Genomic DNA, 16714 nt, shown 5'->3' with positions numbered 1-16714 from the left:
AAAAAAAACCTTTCTATAATTCTACATCTTGGGATGTAAACATTCTCCATCTAGTTCTTTTCCTCCATGGGTATATATATAGAATATTATATGGAAAATACATATTAGACACATATCTAAACATAGTGTTTTATAATCTGCTTTTTCCCCCCTCTTTATGGGTACCATAATCAGTGTTTTAAATCTTGGTTTCCAGTTTTTGTTACTAGCCTGTTCATAATTAATTCCTAGTCTATTAAATCTGCATTCAGTAAGGATCTCCTTTGATGGCTGAATTTAAATATTTCCTAAACAATTAGCAAACACATTAAAAAATAATCAGTGAAACATTTTGTTTGGTAAGGTGTAGATTGAAAATTTTCACAATTTTTGTACTTAAAAAACTGGTAAATATCTTTTTGGGACCAGTGTGGAATTGACATGAGTAAAGGTATTTAAATAACCTAACTACCATCTACTACTGTATCACCAAAGGAGTGACATTTCAATGTAAAAAAAAAAAAAAATTAATACTGGGGCACATGGGTGGTTCAGTAGGTTGAGTGTCCGGCTTGGGCTCAGGTCTAGATCTTATGGTTCTTGGGTTCGAGCCCCACATCAGGTTCTGTGCTGACAGCTCAGAGCCTGGAGCCTGCTTTGGGTTCTGTGTGTCTCTCTCTCTGCCCCTTCCCTGCTTATGCTCTCTCCTTCTCTCAAAAAAATAAATAAAAATTAAAAAAATTGTTTTTTAAATATGGGGCACTTGGTTGGCTCAGTCAGTTAAACATCCAACTTTGGCTAAGGTCATGATCTCATATGTTCCTGAGTTCGAGCCCCACATCGGGCTCTGTGCCGACAGCTCAGAGCCTGGAGCCTGCTTTGGATTCTGTGTCTCCCTTCCTCTCTGCATCTCCTGTGCTCATGCTCTTTCTCTGTCTCTCAGGAATGAATAAATGTTAAAAAAAAAATTAAAAATAAAATACATTTACTTTTATGAAAATTAAGACATGCTCTCTGATGAGTGTCACCCTAGAATCACAGGCTTATGCAGTGAGATGGTGTGTAGCCATTGCAAAAGATGAGTTGAGACTACGAAGGATAATATTGAGAAGTTTGCTCATTTTGCTTCAGACTGGCAAAAACATGGTCATTAAGCAGCTTTGGCCCCTCAGTGTCACCAAAGCAAACCCATGTTTTTTGCTTTTCAGCCATTTTTTTTTTTTTTTTTTGCTCACTGATTTATGGGCTTCTAGAAGGCAGAGACCATATCTACTTCATCTTTCTTTGTTTTAAACATTTAAAAAAAAAATCAGGCTCCAAGCTCTGAGTAGTCAGCACATAGCCCAATGTGGGGCTCGAACTTGTGAACTACAAGATCATGACCTGAGCTGAAGTTGGATGCTTAACCAGCTGAGCCACCCAGGCACCCCTCTAACTCATCTTTCTAACCTCAGTGTTTAGGATCATGCAGTTAGAGTAAATGAAACAGTGGCTGAGGGGACGTGCTAAATAGTGGATTCCAATGAGAAAGCATCACTTGTTTCGGGAACTGCTTTCTTTTCACCTTATCTTTCAAGTTTCCTAAAGTTGCTGTTTAAATTGTTGTTAACAATTTGAGCAAAAGACGTAGGTGGTAGAGTTGGGCAATAGGAAGTTTTGATACAGTATAAACTTGATTTTCAAGCTCTGGCTGAATCAGGGAAAGGTGTTTAACATGTATTATCTTTGTAGCAACTTGAACCATTAAAGAAAGGGACGTCTTCAAGAAAGCATGAACACATTGCTATTGTGCATATAAGGTTGAAAGTGCTTTGCCAATTTGTTCTCTGTTGCTTACACACTTCAATGTCTCCTTGCTATTTTGTTGTGTTTCCTCTGCCAGAGGGTCCAGGCTTTACCTTCCAAACTTCCTCCTCCTCTTTGAAAGCCCAGCTCAAATGACACTTCCTCCATGGAGCCTTTATCTCCTTCCCCTTCGGTGTCTCCAAACTGGCCAGATGTAGTCATTCTCATCTTTGTTCTCCCATAATGCTTTGTTCATGTCTTTGTTTTAACACATCACTGTGCTTTTTGTGTTAAGTGTATGTTTTAGTCCGTTTATGCTGCTATAACAGAATACCACAGACTGGGTGGCTTATAAACAGCAAACATTTATTTCTCACAGTTCTGGGAGCTGGAATTTCAAGCTCAGGGTGCCAGCATGTCCAGGGAGGATTACAGACTTCTCATTGTATTGTATCCTCACAAGGTGGAAGGGAGCTCTCTGGACCTCTCTCTCTCTCTCACTCTCCCTCTCTCTTTTTTAAGTCTTTCTTTTGATTCTAGTTAGTTAACATACAGTGTTATATTAGTTCCAGTTGTACAATATAGTGATTCAACACTTCCATGCCTCACCCGGTGCTCATCATGATAAGTGCACTCCTTAATTCTCAGGCTTCTTTTATAAAGGCACGAATCCCATTCATAAGAGCCTGTCCTTATGACCTAATCACCTTCCAAATGCTCTACCTCCTAATACCGTCACACTAGGGACCAGAGTTTAATAGAGGAATTTTGGAGGACACGAACATTCAGTCTCTAGCAGTGTATATAGGTCTATCTTGGCTGCCAGGTAGAATTCCCTGAGGGCCAGGAGGGTTATTATTTATCTTTGTGTCCTCAATATCTGGCACAACACACGATATAGAGTAGGGACTCCTGAACTTTGACCTTTTCAGGGCTCTTCCATTCAGCATCACCAGCTGTAAATATACTCGCTTTTTTTTGTCCTCAGTGGTGGCTGAGCTGAACCTGCAATGATACACAGCAAAATCAGGATGTTCTTTGTGAATGGGCTCTGTTGGCTGGGTGGCTTCCCAGGCATCTTCTGCCCATTGTTAATCCCCATGAGAAGGCGCTGTGGGTGGGGTGGGATGGGACTCTTGAAGCAGATGTGGGGCTCAAAGTCTCTCTCCCCCTACACTGTTACCAAGCAGGGAGGCTTGCTTCTCACCCCATTGGTCTTCCAAACCCAAATGTGTTTAATCACCTACAAGTACCACTCATTAGCTGCCCCTAAAAACAATAATTAGGTAGCACTTTTTAATGTGAAGTGATCCATGTTACTATTGTTTCCTCCACATAGTGACTCTCCCACTGCTGGTATTGTGACAGCTAAATAAAAAGACCAGTAATATGTGGGTTTCTGTTGTGTGTGTGTGTGAGTGTATGTGTGTGTGTGTTTTACCTTGAGGAAACAAAGACTACCCTGACGTAATGAGATACTAGGAATCTCAAAAGAGTCAAGCAGAACAATACAGATTCTTTTAAAAATGTTTTATAAAGCCACCAAGAAGGAATTATTCAGCAATAATATATTGGAGACTGGTTATTGTTAGAACTTACAGTCCATGGGGAAGGGTGGGGCTTGGGGAGAGAAACCAAGCTGTTCAAGGCAACCTGTGAAGGGCGGGTGACCACTCACACATGCACATGTGTTGTTAGAGTTGACACTGTCTTCCAAGGACAGACATGAAAAAAAAGCAAGATTGCTAATAGGAATTGGCCAATGCACCTTTTCAAGAAAGCTCTCTAGCTTTCTTGGTAAAATGTTAAACCAACATTTTTACAAGAAGCAAACTTCTTTATTAAAAAAAGTGCTCTGGCAGCTCCTGGGTGGCTCAGTCAGTTAAGCGTGGGACTTTGGATTTTGGCACGGGTCATGATCTCACAGTTTGTGAGTTCGAGCCCTGCCTCTGGCTCTGCACTGACAGCGTGGAGCCTGCTTGGGATTCACTGTCTCCCTTTCTCTGCCCCTCCCTTGCTCGTGCTCAGACTTTCTCTCTCTTTCAAAATAAATAAATAAATAAACTTAAACAAAAAGTGTTCTGTCAAATGCCACTCTGTATAACATGAGTTTCAGAGTCCTCACTGGAAATCTGCTTGCCCTAATCTCCCTGGAATTTCTCCATTTCCTGGTTGGAAAGTTTGGAATATGTCAGCACCAAGATTCTAACTCATTGGTCTGAGGAGTATGCCCCTCTCCCTCAAGGTTCCTGCCTGTGCTCTATGGGGAAGACCCTCCTAACTGTCATAGAATGCTCGGGTGACAAAACTGACATCTCACCATCTGATTGGCTTGGTGCCCAGAAGCACTCTGGGAAAGAATTTGAGTGTTCTAGGTGGTTGAGATTCAGACCCTGACAGTTGTAACTGATGGACTAGGCTGGGCACTGCTGATGAACCTCACATTCCTGAGAGAAAAATCATCCAAAGTAAGGCATTTTGCATGATAGACTAGACTCGGCATCAGAGCTTGTCACTGGAAAGTTGTGGTATTTCCAAGGACTTGACCCTACCTAGACACCATACCTGAGAGGGCTCTGTGCCTTGTGAATGAGAGGATTATGAAATAAAACTGGAAAACAAAACAAAACAAATATCATTTGGGTTTCCAGTCACTTGAGAGAGTTTGGCACTAAAAGGGACAATGTTTCCATGTTGGATGGAGAGAGGTGTTAGGACTGGAGATTAGGTGGTGGGTGATGAAGAAATAAAGGCAGGGGGAGAACAGATAAAGCAAGGTCACTGGAGGTCAGGAGTGGGTCAGTACTCCCTCATGGGGCTTTCAGTTGGTACCAATCTTCACATTACAAGCCACTGCTCTGAGGGCTGTGGAAATTTTCTGGAATTAAGAGGATGTTCTTAATTTTAAAGTGAGAATAACCTATATGAAAGGGTGGGACATAATGACCAACATAGGGCATTGACATTTTATATTAGTACCAATAGTAAGAGCACTAAGGATCCAAAGGAAGAAGGGATTTCTGGGAAGTCATTTAGAGGGGGATTAGAGAAGCCTTAATAAAAAACCAGAGACACCATTTAGGTAGTTGGAGGGAGAAACAAGGGGGGCAAGAAACTGTCCTAGGAGCTGAGATGTACCTTGATTCTGTGAGTGATTTGGGGTGCCTTCAATATCTCACCTATCTTAACCATTGTGTTTACTTTTTTTTTTTTTTTAAAGAGTATTCTTCAACTTTCTAGAAGTCATTATGAGGGGCCCTGACTAACTGAGGAGACTCATACAGAAACCCTTGCCCCATCACAGATACCTGGTTACCATGTTCCTTCAAGATGGCCATCCCTTGGGAGGATTACCCTTGGGCCTCAGAGAAGAAAGAAAACCAAAAGGCATAAACAATAAATTGAAAACTGAAGGTGAAAGTCAAGTCTAAAGATTTAGAGTAAGTGTTGTAGGTAGTATGAAGTTATATCCTTAAAGGGAATAAACTCTACCTGAGGTAGTAGGACATTAGTTAGTTAATGAATTTTGTCAGCGTGGTTATTTGTATAATTCATGTGAGTGCACATTTACAACCTGAGATGAATTCCTTTACCTTGGTCTGCTTTTGGCTCTATCTTGGTATGCAAGGCTGCTATAAAATGGAAGATGCAAACTAATTACAAGATTAGGAGAATTTTCAGATAGGTGCTTATCCTTGACCTGGCCCTACTAGAAAATGAGGATCACTTCAACATGCATTGGAGAATTAATATTCCTGGCAGGCTAATTCTACTTCTTTGCTCAATCCAGGAGAAAAGAGAATAAAATGAAAATAACAAAAATAATTTTCTCTCAAGGCCATCATTGCACTTTGTCCAAGTCTAGCAAGCACCATGTGACAAGTAAGGGGTCAGGTATATGGCTTGACACCTGTTCCCAGGCAGCCTGCTTAGGTGCCCACACTGTCCTGCACTGGAAGTTTTTCTCCCTGAATGATCCAGGCCGGCTCTCAGTGCAACATGAACTCACTGATTCTTTGCCAACCTCTCAGTTCCCTTGAAGTGGCAGGTGCTTAAAAGCCTGCCTCCTGTTGCAAACCTCTGACTTCCAACAGCATCCCCTTCTTGGCTACACTTCTGAATCTGGAGTTTTAGCAACCAAATATCAGAGGCTGGCAGGTGGGTATTTTTGAGTTTTGACTTCATGTTTGGACCAAGATGTCATATTTGAAAGGAAAGGTGTTTCTTTGGTATTATTTTTTAAAAATAAAAATAGCATTACTAGCATCTCAACTCTGCCATTCCTGACTAAAGATTAGCCCCAAACAGGCTTCTGGGGTTTCCATCAGGTTTATCAAAGATACTGACAATATTAAGCGTAATTTATGTTAATTTATTTCATATTCTGCCTTAAGATAGTTTAATCCATCCTTCCTCTCTCCCTCTCCCCTCCCTTCCTTCCTTCCATACTTTCCTTCAATTCTTTCTCCTTCCCTCCCTCCCTTTCCTCCTTCCTTTCCTCACCCTCTCTTTTTCTTTTTTGACAATCCGAAGAAATCTCAGACGATGTTCTCCTGGAATCACCTAGCCTGAGGGGTGTGTCCTTATGAGGTCAAGGCTTTCAGAGGTATGTGTGGCCTATGACTTGGACCACCAGGTGAATATTGTTGAATGGGCCCTGACTCATTTCAGGTGGCCACCACATGGACAGTAGGTATTAGGAGGATCTTTTCTGTTCCAGCTGCTCCATGGACATAATTCCCCCCACCCCACTTTATACCCATTCAGCCTTTTATACCCATTGCCTGAAGGTCAGATGTAGAACCCCAGGGGCAGAGGGGAATTTTCCCTTCTATTCTCCCTTCCCTCCCCCAAGGAGGTCATTAAGAGCTAAAGGAGAACTGTGTCCTGGGAATAACCTTGGACTCTGAAAATCCTGGGTCAAGTAGTTTAAGAAGGGTGACTACTGATTTCTCTGGAAATCCTTTACCCTCAAGACTTAGGAGATGGGCTGAGTGAAATGCGTGTCTGCTAGCGAATGGAGCCTGGAGCTACAAGCTTCAAGCTTGGCCACTGGCCGGGGGATGGGTTGTTGATAAAATGTTAAGGGAAACAGTTTAACATCAGTAAGGAGTTCACTTCCACACAGAGGAACATGTATAGACAAAAGATCTAAAGTAAACTGAGGCATTTATAGCTGCATGTGAGATTATAGTTGATAGCTTCCTTCTTTGTGTTTTGTACTTCCCAACCCACAAAGAGCATTATGTAGGGAAACAATGTAGGGGTAGGAATTGTGCCTTTTCATTTCATTCTTGCAGTTAATGTCTTCTGCAGTGGACACCTGGCCTGGCATGTGGGTTGTGACTTACTATGGAGACAATCTGGGGTCTCCTCTAGTGCTCCTTGGGCAACAGAAACAGTGGTGTCTTGGAGACCTGGAAATGGTCCCAAGATAATTCCCCGAAGTGAAGTCCTTAGCTAGGGAGTCCTATGGACTTGTCATGATAATGAAGTTACGTTGCCAGCTTGCTAATTGCAATGATAGAATCATAAAGTGTTAGACCTAGAAGGATCTTGAAGAATCATCTACTATGTGTTCTCATTTTTGTGGCAAAACCAGGATGAGAGTTTGATAGTAATGTTATCTTTTAGTAAGCATCCACTATGTGCCAGGAATGGTACTGGGGACTTTATGCGGATTAATCTTTAGTCATACTACTAAGGTAGGTATGTAATACCCCTATCTTGATTTTTATAGAGGAAGTTGAGGCATAGAGATTTAGAAGCTTTCTATGCCTCAACTTCCTCATCTATGAAGTAGCTTGTTTCAAATTATCCAACCAGAGTCCAAGGCGGGCTACCTGTTTGGCTCCAAAATGGGCTCTTGTACATAGTTCTGCCTTATTTTCAGCATGGGTTACCTGATTCCCAGTCTTAGAACTTTATCTCTCCTAGCCACTTAATTATTTTAAATTATTATTAATTATTTTAAACAATACAAGTCTGTTTTTAACCTGTGTTAGCCGAACAGATCAACCCCCAAATTATAGTCCTCTTGTTGGGGTAGTCTGGTGCCATGAAGAAGCCCGCTTCCAAATTTATAGGCAAATGCAATATGAGAACAGGCCTTCAGCCTGAGCTCAGATACACTTTCACTTGCTCACCCACTGCCTTTCGTTTGTGAGTGTTCCCATGTATAGGCTGTGGGAATGCCCAGCCAGAGTGAGGGTGTGGTGACCAGGAGATTTTCACCAGAGCCAGAGCTGTAGGAGGGGAGCTGGGAAGAGAGCCTCAAGGCTGTCGCAACCTAAGGCCTCTGTTGGCGGTAGTTCAGGATGTCTCCTCCTGACCCTTCTGCCTCCCACTGTTGGAAGGTTGGGCTGACGTGGTCTTTGGTGAAGAGAGAACTGAGGGTTTTCTGAGGTAAAGGTTGAGGAGAGGTAAGGCAGCGAGGTATTTTCTCTGTCAGAGGAAAGTAAAGACTTAAATCATGAAGTGAATCAATGTGGAGTAAGTTCTCCATGTTTCAGCCATGCCAGAGGCATTCTGGTTAATCACATATTCTGAACTAGGGTGATGGTGTGTGCTATGCATGGCTGAATACCTTTCCAGGGATTATAACACAATAAAGTATGGGTAAAACCCAAACTACACTAAATATAATTAAATCTTTCTTTGATGATTCATAAGTCCTTTAGGATCCTGTAGTGCCTCAGGGTCACCATTATGTATATATCATCATCCTTGATGAGGCAGGCAGCTGAATAAAAATAAAAGATTTTACGTTATAGGCCTCATTCTCACTCTGCCTATCTGGGTGGTCTTGGGCAGTTCTTGACCCCTTGAGCTTCAGAATCCTGTCCAAAATAGGGGTGGCAACATCACATCATAGGGCTGTCGTAGTAGAAAACTATGTGCATGTTGTAATTATTATCATTACTGGTAAGCTACCAGGATATCAAAATGCTGGCTGATAAACAATTCTATTATATGTTTTTGTTTTTGTTTTCCAACACGATTCACAGTAATTTAGTCTCCTTTTAAGGGAAACATGGTTTTCCCAGAAGCAGGTATTTCTGAGAAATGATTATTTATTCAAGGGCTAGCAGGTGCATTTAAACTGTGTTTTTAGATGGCAAAAGTGGTACATGTTTTTGTGAAAAAAATTAGAATATTACAGAAGAACATATTAAAAAATAAAAGTCCACTCTGTCTTCATTGTCTCAATCTTCCCTAGAACGAAACTTAATGTAGTTTAGTATATATGTACTTGTGTGTGTATATTAGATGTAAATTATACTATTCGTTATTGTCCTTATGTCCCTATGACTATGCTTTTTCCCCCCCACTTAACAGCATATCTTTGGGATCTTTTCATTGTTTTCATTACAGCTACATCTGCATGATCTTTCATAATATGGATGCTTCATCTTGTTTAACCATTGCTCTGTTGATAAACGTTAGTTATTTCTAGTTTCTTTTTCTTAAAAAAATTTTTTTGATGTTTATTCATTTTTGAGAGATGGAGAGAGACAGAACATGAGTGGGGGAGGGGCAGAGAGATAGAGGGAGACACAGAATCCGAAGCAGGCTCCGGGCTCTGAGCTGTCAGCACAGAAGCTGACGTGACGCTTGAACTCAGGAGCCGTGAGATCATGACGTGGGCTGAAGTTGGACACTTAACCGACTGAGTCACCCAGGCGCCCCTATAAATATTTTTTTTCTTAATCCATGGCTTATCTTTTCATTTCATTTCTTAAGTGCTGATTTTTGAAGAACACAAGTATTTAATTTTGATGAGTCTAAGTTTTTAAATTTTTTCTATTATGGATGATGCCTTGGGTATCATATCTAAGAAATCTTTGCTCACCTCAAACTCACAAAGATTTTCTCTTACATTTTCTTCTAGAAGTTTTATAAAAACAAGGTGATTTTATAAGTTATTTCAAAGACTAGATGAAACTAATGTTTTCTATCGGCTCTTTCTTGACTGAAATTAATGGGTCCATGGAGTTTAACCTACAGAGCAGGTCTTTGCTACTTTTTCACAGTAGTTTTTACAATTTGGCTACATTGTGTATCTACAGAATCAACTACTGTGGCCTTTATTACTGACTCTTTAAAATGTTTTCCCAAGAGAAAATGTAAGATCATATTCATTTAGCAGGATCAGGATAGGTTTCCTTTGAGGAAATTGTATTTATTTCCTATACCATGAATAGAATATTCTCTCTGTTACATCATTTAACAAATGTAGGGCAATATCTTTCAGTACCAAAGCAGTAAAGTCATTTCCTATTACTAGCTGTTTTGATATGGCATATTTCCACTTGCTTCTCTTTATTCCTTGGAACTCATTTTATTTCTCTGGGTAATGAAGCTATTATCTGTTAGCTCTTAACAAGGTTCTGTGTGTGTGTGTGTGTGTGTGTGTGTGTGTGTGTGCATGTGCGTGTTCAAGCACTATATTGCTCTTGATTATTAGGAAAACTTCAATCTCATTTCTTTCAAAGCTTCGTTGATCAGAGCACATATAGTTCTTCATCCCTTATTGGAAACTCTTAGAGCCAAATATATTTAAAAATTAAAAAAAAATTTTTTTAACGTTTATTTATTTTTGAGACAGAGAGACAGAGCATGAATGGGGGAGGGTCAGAGAGAGAGGGAGACACAGAATCTGAAACAGGCTCCAGGCTCTGGGAGGTCAGCACAGAGCCCGACGCGGGGCTCGAACTCACAGACTGCGAGATCGTGACCTGAGCCGAAGTCGGCTGCTTAACCGAGTGAGCCACCCAGGTGCCCCTTAAAAATTTTTTTAATGTTTATTTTTGAGAGACAGAGAGACAGAGCATGAGTGGGGGAGGGGCAGAGAGAGAGAGAGAGAGAGAGAGAGAGAGAGACAGAATCCAAAGCAGGCTCCAGGCTCTGAGCTGTCAGCACAGAGCCTGATGTGGGGCTTGAACTCCCAAGCCGTGAGATCATGACTTGAGCCCAAGTGGATGCCCAACCGACTGAGCCACCCAGGTGCCCTGAGCCAGATATATTTTTAAGTGAATAGTTAAAAAATTTTTTTCTTAGAAGATAGTATACTGAATCTCCAGAATGAATATAATTTCTCTCGAGGGTCAAGATAACTACTATTACATAACATGGATATATTAATATTTTAAACATACTGAATATTACAATATGTAAAATAAAGACTATAAATAGCTTCTATTAGTTCACATCAGGTTTTCTACCACTTGAATTCAGGTCTGGTTACTTCTGGGGGCAAATGAATTATTTACAAAGTTTCCATTTTAGAGCTTTTTTGGATTTCAAAATTGAGAGAGTAAGGGCTGGTGGATTTGTATCGCCTGGGAGCACACTACATCAGTGGCTTACTCCTTAGTAGTTGACCACTGCTGGTTCTGCACTTGGAGCCACGGTAAGTGGGTTCACATTCCAGGATACACGGACAGACTTTGGCAAGCCTTGGTGAGACTTTCAGCCTGAGTTTTCTGAATGAACATTTTAAGGAGAAAGAATTTCCACTGTGTACCACGTTATGGTTCAGATGATTTTCTAGGGGGAGGTATTTTGTCATTCAAAATCAATATGTGCTAGAAAAAAAAAAAACCTTCTTATCTCCCACTAGTTCCAGTGCATTAATTCCATCTGCCTCACGGCACAGCCTCTCAGATCTGTTATCTAGGGGGTCTGGAGTCCTGGCTTGGGGTGAAATTATATCCTATAAAATGGAATTGAGTCAAGCTGTGATATATTTGAATCCTATTGAGAACTAGATTATATGGTCAATGGCAGCTCACAAGCATGTTTTAATCACCAAGCGCTGTGGTGCTGACCTGACAGCACTTGTGGAAATCTCTGGCCCATGTCCCTGGGGAAAACGAGAGCTTCATTGTGCCCACAATTTTTTTCCTCATGAATAGGACATGTCATAGTGACTCATCAAATGGCACTTTATGAAATAATTGTAGGAGTAGTACCTACCTGTCATGAAATATTTGTACAAGTAAAGGATAGACAAACACTTCCATAAGTATACGGAGCTAAAAAACAAAGGAAAAGCCCCTTAATGCCACTGTCCCATTCCATCCCTTCTATCCTCCTCAAGGAGGAGGGGTGATACCAGTGATAGCAATTTGGTGTGTGTCACGCGACACCTCTCCTTTGTCACCACGTGTGTACACACACAAACACACATGGTCGTACCTATAAACAAATGGGTCATACTCTTCAGATTGTTTTTAGCAATTCCTCAGAGACATCTCTTGGACACTACTATCCTTTTGATGTCCGCAGAGCATTCAGTCCCCTAGTGAAAAACCTGTAGGTAATTTGGGGAGTGTTATAAACTATGCTTTAATAACCTTCCTTATTCATTTATTTTTGGGCAGATATGTGTGTTTTTATGGACTAGATAGAAAAAGGTTCATGGTTTTTGGTTTATCTCTAAGGTCTTACTCTCAACAATTGCTTTTAGTCAGTCTAAATGTCAGCATTGTCCTCTGTCCTTCTGTTTATCTAGAAAGCCATCTGGGGCACTGGTCATCTTTGCTGGACACATGGTGTCTCTTGCAGTGAGGATGGGGGGCATACAAACAGGAGAGTTGTTTATGTTTACAGCCTTTGATACTTTTGACTTTGTCTGCCAGCTACTAACTGAGTGTTGTGTTCTTTTATTCCCATATATAGGATAGGTCAGATAAAGTAAGAACTTGCCTTAGTTATGTACATTGTTACAAGCTTTTTGGAGAGCTCTTGACAATATCTACTGAAATTTAAAATGTTCATGCCTTTTGATCCTGCAATTCTGCTGCTACACGGTACTATAGAAATAACCTTATTTTGAGACCTGAAAGATTTTGTTCAGATATGAATCTCAGAAACTTACAGGAAACTTATTATTTAAATAGTTCCTTCAATGGAGTGAATGTTTGTGTCCCCCCCCCCAAATTTGTATGTTGAAATGCTACCCCCTAATGTGATGGTATTAGAAGCTTTAAAAATCCTGTGATCTGACCCTATTTTCATAATTTTTACTAATACAAGTCAGTTGGTAGACATACAGCCAAACTAAGAAACAGGTTGTACTTCTGAACAGGAAAAAATGGCTATTAACTTTTAAATGTAAATATGCAGTATTTTCCCATAGAATTGATGCTACTAAATATTATTTAAGACAGTGTAGTACTTGTTGAACACAGGCGCTATAGTGGAAACTACGGGTCCGGAGAGAAATGAGATAGAGCGCTTGTCCTCAAGGAAATTACCAGTAAGTAGATCATATTTTGGCTATTTTTTAAAAACCCAGTAATGCTGGGACATAAACAGGGTCAAAGGATGAAATTCCATGGAGAAAGCTTTGGGCACAATTTATTATATTATATTATATTATATTATATTATATTATATTATATTATATTTTAATTTTATTATTATTACTTTTTAAATATAACTTATTGTCAAGTTGGCTAACATACAATGTGTACAGTGTGTTCTTGGTTTTGGGGGTAGATTCCCGTGATTCATATGCTTACCTACAACACCCAGGGCTCATCCCAACAAGTGGGCACAATTTATATATCACCCAAATGGATCCAAACTCTGTCCGCCTTTGAGTATAAAGGAGGCCTTACTAAGATTATGGACCAAATTGTGATGACCCTTGATGCCCCCTTTGATGACTGTAGAACCATACCTCCCCTTAATGTCTCTTCCAGTTTCCAGAGTAGGAACAAGTTCATGCATGTTTTCCTTGTCTGGTAACCTGTCACGTCACTTGTCTCTGGCCCAGCTGCAGGTACCTGTGATAACATGCTTCATTGGCAAAGGGTTCTTCTGCTGAGATTCTAGGGTTCCACAGAGGCACAGAGTCTGTGGCAGTGTCTGGGGAGGAACTGTGTTCTCCCAAGCCCTCTAAGCACTTTGTTCCCTCGACCCCACAGGTGCTCTGCTTGTGCCTCAAGTGTTCCAATGAGTGACTTTCATGAGAAATGTTCTTCAAATTCCCACTCTAAAATCTCCCTCATCATGTGGATCTAAACCAGTGCCTGTGTGTGTGTGTGTGTGGGGAGGGGGGTTGGGAGGGAGGTGGGATGGGGTAATGGACTGAAATTGAACTGACTTTTCATGTCCCTGACAGTATTTCCCCATTTTTCCTCTCCAGTCCCTGGTAGTTACTACTACTCTCTCCTTTAGAGAAACACACATTGTCCACACACATTCCTTAGGCAAAGATGCACCCAAGGATGTAACAAGCCCACCAGCTCCCCCAAACTACCTGACCCTGACACGGACCATGTCTTGTTTGACTTTGTATCCCTAGTGTCAGCCTAGTGCTTGCCACAAAAGTGGACCTTTAATCCTTGTGGAATTAATGAATCCATGTTGTTAAAGGGGGTAGATTTAAGTATAATCTATGGATATCAAACAGAGGTTTCTCCAACTTCATGGTCACACCCATGGGAGATGTTAGCATATGTTTGTTAACTTAATGAACAAATTGGTATCTTTCATGTTCCAGATTTAATGATCTCATGATTTGTGCTGCCCTGTTTTCTATATTCTTACCCTGTCACCTTTGTGACCAAAGAGATATATTTGTAAACCGTTTGGCCAGGATTAAAGGTATATATTTTCTGTATCTGTAAAATGATTTAAAAGGATTAATAGTAAGCGTTTATTAAGAACAACATGTGCAATTCAAATGCAGAACAACTGTTCTAGGCACTGGGGACTTACCCATATTATGGAAAGCAGCAGGCACAAAGGAATGAAAGGAAACAGGGAACCTGGGTTGGGGGTGGGGGAGGAAAGGAGGGAAGAAATAGAGAGAGGGTGGGAGGCAAGGCAAATGATGACCACAGATTCCTATCAGAACTCCTGGTTATCTAGATTCCAAGTTCTAATACTGGCACCGAGGTGAGCATGTTCACTTTTATTTTTAAAATGGAGTTTTTGAGGAATAAGTAATAGATCCACATGGTTTGACAATTAGAAGGTCTCAAAGTAAAAAAAAAAAAAAAATCCACTCATTTTTTTCTAGTCACTTGGCTCTTGGATAGACATCTTATCTCTCCCAGTGCAAATGTAGCTCAGATTGAAGTCAAAGAGGAGATATAGAGAAACTTACAAAATTTTTTAGTCCCTTAGGCAATGTCAGAGCTGACAGACTTGTTTAGGAAGAATTTGTGATCTTGGTCTCATTAGTTTTATGTTCTAACATACGGAACTTATTAGCCTGGAGAGGAGCCCCTGATTGTTCACAAACCAGCAAAACCTCAGAAGTCTTGCCCTTTGTTTTAAAATATTTCAGGGGTGTCTGAGTGGCTCAGTCAGTTGAGTGTATGACTTTGGCTGAGGTCATGATCTCGCTGTTTGTGAGTTTGAGCCCTGCATCTGACTCTGCTGTCAGCTTCAGATCATCTGTCTCCCTCTCTCTCTGCCCCTCCCCATCTCGCTCTCTCTGTCTCCCTCTCTCTCAAAAAAAAAAAATTTTTATATATATAAAATATATATTTATATAAAATAAATATTTGTATAAAATAAATATCATTTATATAAAATAAAAAATACATATACATCTATATAAACATTAAAAAAACCCAAAATATTTCAGTAACATTTGAATCTGGTGTTGGGTTGCGAGGAGGCTGTGACCATGCTAGGGACTCCCCCATGATAGTCCAGAAGCAGAGCAGAACCAAAGGCTAAGAGGGAGAGGGGAGGCTCAAATGCCAGAAGACCAAACATAAGCAGTCTGTGCACAGGGCCCCAGGCAGGTAAGTGGACAAGTGTGCAGGGCCAGAAGGTCAGAGGTAAAGGGTCAGAGGTCAGTGAGGAAAATACACCTCTAACATTTAACTTAACCAGTGAAAGAGCTAAGAGAGCTGAAGTCACTGCTAACCCAGCAGCAGAGCTGGGTGTTTTGGTGTGACCAAAAAAGTCTTTCAAGCTTCAATAAACATTTTAGCGAACTTTATGTAGTAATGTAGAAAAATGATCAGTTTAAAGGATTGCCACTAATTAGAAGGATTGACAGAAAAGTGACAGTCATGATTTTCTTCTAGTGAATACTTTGTTTTCCTCTTTCTGTGTGACATATTTTATTTTATTATTTAAGAAACAATTTTTTTAAGTTTATTTCTTTTGAGGGAGAGAGCAAGCAAGCAAGGGAGGGGCAGAGAGAGAAGGAGACAGAGACTTCCAAGGAGGCTCCACACTGTCAGTGCAGAGCCGGACGTGGGGCCCAATCTTTTGAACGGGTGAGATCGTGACCTGAGCCGAAATCGAGTCGGATGTTCAACCGACTGTGCCACCCAAGTACCCCCATGTGACATAATTTAGTAATTGTTGTTTGCCTTGCCTTATTTTCCGAAATACAAATTTATTTAGATATATAGCAATAGCCTGATTACATTTTAACTTTCAGTTAAATGTTTAAAAATTTACAGCGCAATTCAATTTTAAAAACCCCTGTTTTTGCCGTCACGTAGCTTACAGGATGATCCTGTACCTTCTCTTCCTGGCACTTACTGCATCTGTGAGTAGCTAATGTTTGGTTTCATTTGTGTTTCCCTCACTTATCTTGTAAGCATCCTCAGGACAGAGCCGTATCGGTGTTGCTCATTCAGAAACAATTTCTAGCACCTTGCACGATGTCTGGCACACAATATGCATGTCGTGTTTGCCAAATGATGAAGAGAAAGAGATCAGCTGCGGTGAAGTGGTTAAACCAATGAGGAACCCCTCATTAGAGGAGGTCCTGGTGTTACTGGCATACAGAACAGAGGCTGTTGACCCTGGCGGGAAGGCGGTCAGGGGAAACTTCTGAGAGGGCTGATGTCTGACTGAACCTTCGCCAGGTGGGGAAAAGCATGCCAGCGTGCAAAGGGAAGAATGGGAATATTGGGAATGCCACTCCTTTGACACTGGCTACAAGAGTGAGGCTCTGTGGTGA

At 40.8% G+C, this 16714-nt stretch overlaps 2 long non-coding RNA genes across 3 annotated transcripts in view; both read left to right on the top strand.

Moving 5' to 3' along the window:
- The first annotated feature begins 4120 nt into the window (after positions 1-4120).
- The window catches only part of LOC113599766 (uncharacterized), a 63650-nt gene continuing 51056 nt past the window's right edge, over positions 4121-16714 (top strand). The window contains exons 1-3 of one of the 2 annotated variants that reach the window (XR_003420660.2): positions 4121-4232; positions 4985-5178; positions 6298-6370. This is a non-coding gene — a long non-coding RNA (uncharacterized LOC113599766). Of the gene's footprint in view, positions 4233-4984; positions 5923-6297; positions 6371-16714 lie in introns of both variants that reach the window. The other variant, XR_008297789.1, reaches the window with a different exon arrangement.
- LOC113599866 (uncharacterized) overlaps positions 10620-16714 on the top strand; it is a 43455-nt gene continuing 37360 nt past the window's right edge. The window contains exons 1-3 of the long non-coding RNA XR_008297790.1: positions 10620-13027; positions 13476-13555; positions 16251-16297. This is a non-coding gene — a long non-coding RNA (uncharacterized LOC113599866). The remainder of the gene's footprint in view (positions 13028-13475; positions 13556-16250; positions 16298-16714) is intronic.

Source organism: Acinonyx jubatus, chromosome C2 (assembly GCF_027475565.1).
Source record: "Acinonyx jubatus isolate Ajub_Pintada_27869175 chromosome C2, VMU_Ajub_asm_v1.0, whole genome shotgun sequence".
NCBI classification, from domain to species: Eukaryota; Metazoa; Chordata; class Mammalia; order Carnivora; family Felidae; genus Acinonyx; species Acinonyx jubatus.
Note: the sequence above shows the minus strand (reverse complement) of the source record. Positions and strands in the feature narration are given on the sequence as shown.